We start from the raw sequence: 3,710 nt of genomic DNA on the forward strand, positions 1-3,710 counted from the left end.
GCGCTATGGGTAATTTAGCATGGCTAGTCCACCCTAACCTGCACATCGCTGAGCGCTATGGGTAATTTAGCATGGCCAATCCACCCTAACCTGCACATCCCTGAGCACTATGGGTAATTTAGCACGGCCAATCCACCCTAACCTGCACATCCCTGAGCACTATGGGTAATTCAGCACGGCCAATCCACCCAAACCTGCACATCCCTGAGCGCTATGGGTAATTTAGCATGGCCAATCCACCCTAACCTGCACATCGCTGAGCACTATGGGTAATTTAGCATGACCAATCCACCCTAACCTGCACATCCCTGAGCACTATGGGTAATTTAGCATGGCCAATCCACCCTAACCTGCTCATCCCTGAGCAGTATGGGTAATTTAGCATGGCGAATCCACCCTGAACTGCACATCCCTGGGCACTGTGGGTAATTTAGCACGGCCAATCCACCCTAACCTGCACATCCCTGGGCACTGTGGGTAATTTAGCATGGCCAATCCACCCTAACCTGCACGTCCCTGAGCGCTATGGGTAATTTAGCATGGCCAATCCACCCTAACCTGCACATCGCTGAGCGCTATGGGTAATTTTAGCATGGCCAATCCACCCTAACCTGCACGTCCCTGAGCACTATGGGTAATTTAGCATGGCCAATCCACCCTAACCTGCACGTCCCTGAGCACTATGGGTAATTTAACATAGCCAATCCACACTGACCTGCGCATCTTTTGGACTATGGGAGAACACTGGAGCACCTGGCGGCAACCCATGCAGACACGGTGGGGGAGGGGGTGGGGGTAGAACGTGCAAACCCCAAACCCCACACACGGGCTGGAATCGAACCTGGGTCCCTGTCAGGCGCTAACCACTGAGCCACCGTGCCGCTCCCCCTCTCCCTGCAGTCTGCGGTCAAAATCGCTGTGGTTGTTTGAAATCTGAAGGGTCCTTGCCTCAGCCCCTGCGTCCCCCCCCTCCTCTTTCGGCCGGATACGTTTTCCAATTTATTCCGGGGTGCTCTGCTTCCAAGCCCGTCCCTTAACGCAGCTCGTGTCTGGTGCGCCGGGTTTTGCTCGTCTTGATCTGATTGCTCTTTTGCTTTCCTTCCTAGAAGTAAGGTTTCAGACCAGCCCTGACTCGCACCCGTTTTATGTCTCCTTCGTGTTGAGCACAAATCCAAAAAATATTGCCTGTACTGCAAACGGACAGCCGATAAACCACAATTAGACCTGGCCCCAGAGGTAATATTCGGATTACTTTTTTTAGATTACTTACAGCGTGGAAACAGGCCCTTCGGCCCAACAAGTCCAAACCGCCCCGCCGAAGCGCAACCCACCCATACCCCTACATGTACCCCTTACCTAACACTACGGGTAATTTAGCATGGCCAATTCACCCTAACCTGCACATCCCTGAGCACTATGGGTAATTCAGCATGGCCAATTCACCTGACCTGCACATCCCTGAGCACTATGGGTAATTCAGCATGGCCAATTCACCTGACCTGCACATCCCTGAGCACTATGGGTAATTTAGCATGGCCAATTCACCCTAACCTGCACATCCCTGAGCACTATGGGTAATTTAGCATGGCCAATCCACCCTAACCTGCACATCCCTGAGCACTATGGGTAATTCAGCATGGCCAATCCACCCTAACCTGCACATCCCTGAGCACTATGGGTAATTCAGCATGGCCAATCCACCCTAACCTGCACATCCCTGAGCACTATGGGTAATTCAGCGTGGCCAATCCACCCTAACCTGCACATCTTAGGAGTGTGGAGGGAAACCAGAGCACCCGGAGAAACCCACACAGACACGGGGAGAATTGTGCAAACTCCACACAGACGGTCGCCTGAGGCTGGAATTGAACCCGGGTCTCTGTGAGGCAGCAGTGCTAACATCTCTGACTGGTATCATCTCTGACTGATCACAGGCTTGACTCGAAACCAAGTAATAATGACCACATTATTTCTTGGAGAGTCCTTTTCTGAGCCAACGGGCAGATGGAGTTTAATTCAGATAAATGCGAGGTGCTGCATTGTGGGAAAGCAAATCTTAGCAGGACTTATACACTTAATGGTAAGGTCCTAGGGAGTGTTGCTGAACAAAGAGACCTTGGAGTGCAGGTTCATAGCTCCTTGAAAGTGGAGTCACAGGTAGATAGGATAGTGAAGAAGGCGTTTGGTATGCTTTCCTTTATTGGTCAGAGTATTGAGTACAGGAGTTGGGAGGTCATGTTGCGGCTGGACAGGACATTGGTTCGGGCAAAAGTGAGGCCTGCAGATGCTAGAAACCAGAGTTTAGATCGGTGTGGTGCTGGAAAAGCACAGCAGGTCAGGCAGCATCCGAGGAGCAGGAAAATCGACGTTTCGGGCAAAAGCCCTTCGTCAGGAATTGAGGCCGGGAGCCTCCAGGATGGAGAGATAAGTGAGAGGGGAAGGGGGAGGGGAGAAGGTGGCAAAGAGTACAATGGGTGGATGGGGGGGGGGGGATGGAGGTGAAAGGTCAGAGGGGAGGGTGGGGGAAGGTAGCAAAGAGTACAATAGGTGAATGGGGGTGGGGATGGAGGTGATAGGTCAGGGAGGAGGGTGGGGAAGGGAGTAAAGAGTACAATGGGTGGGTGGGGTGGAGAGGAAGGTGATAGGTCAGGGAGGAGGGTGGGGGAAGGGAGCAAAGAGTACAATGGGTGGGTGGGGGTGGAGAGGAAGGTGATAGGTCAGGGAGGAGGGTGGGGGAAGGGAGCAAAGAGTACAATGGGTGGGTGAGGGTGGAGAGGAAGGTGATAGGTCAGAGAGGAGGGTGGGGGAAGGTAGCAAAGAATACAATGGGTGGGTGAGGGTGGAGAGGAAGGTGATAGGTCAGAGAGGAGGGTGGGGGAAGGTAGCAAAGAATACAATGAGTGAATGGGGGTGGGGATGGAGGTGATAGGTCAGAGGGAGGGTGAGGGGGGTAGGTGGGAAGGAATATAGGTCAGTAGGACAGGTCATGGGACGGTGCTGAGCTGGAAGTTTGGAACTGGGGTGAGGTGGGGGAAGGGGAAATGAGGAAACTGTTGAAGTCCACATTGATGCCCTGGGGTTGAAGTGTTCCGAGGCGGAAGATGAGGCGTTCTTCCTCCAGGCGTCTGGTGGTGAGGGAGCGGCGGTGAAGGAGGCCTCCATGTCCTCGGCAGAGTGGGAGGGGGAGTTGAAATGTTGGGCCACGGGGCGGTTTGGTTGATTGGTGCGGGTGTCCCGGAGATGTTCCCTAAAGCGCTGTGCGAGCAGGTGTCCAGTCTCCCCAATGTAGAGGAGACCACATCGGGAGCAACGGATACAATAAATGATATTGGTGGATGTGCAGGTGAAACTTTGATGGATGTGGAAGGCTCTTTTAGGGCCTTGGATAGAGGTGAGGGAGGAGGTGTGGGCGCTGGTTTTACGGTTCCTGCGGTGGCACGGGAAGGTGCCAGGACCGGGGGGTGGGTTGTAGGGGGGAGGGGGGGGCATGGACCTGACCAGGTAGTCACGGAGGGAACAGTCTTTGCGGAAAGCGGAAAGGGGTGGGGAGGGAAATATACCCCTGGTGGTGGGGTCTGTTTGGAGGTGGCGGAAATGTCGGCGGATGATTTGGTTTATGCGAAGGTTGGTAGGGTGGAAGGTGAGCACCAGGGGTGTTCTGTCCTTGTTACGGTTGGAGGGATGGGGTCTGAGGGCGGAGGTGCGGGATT

This window comes from Chiloscyllium punctatum, chromosome 35 (assembly GCF_047496795.1).
Source record: "Chiloscyllium punctatum isolate Juve2018m chromosome 35, sChiPun1.3, whole genome shotgun sequence".
NCBI lineage: Eukaryota > Metazoa > Chordata > Chondrichthyes > Orectolobiformes > Hemiscylliidae > Chiloscyllium > Chiloscyllium punctatum.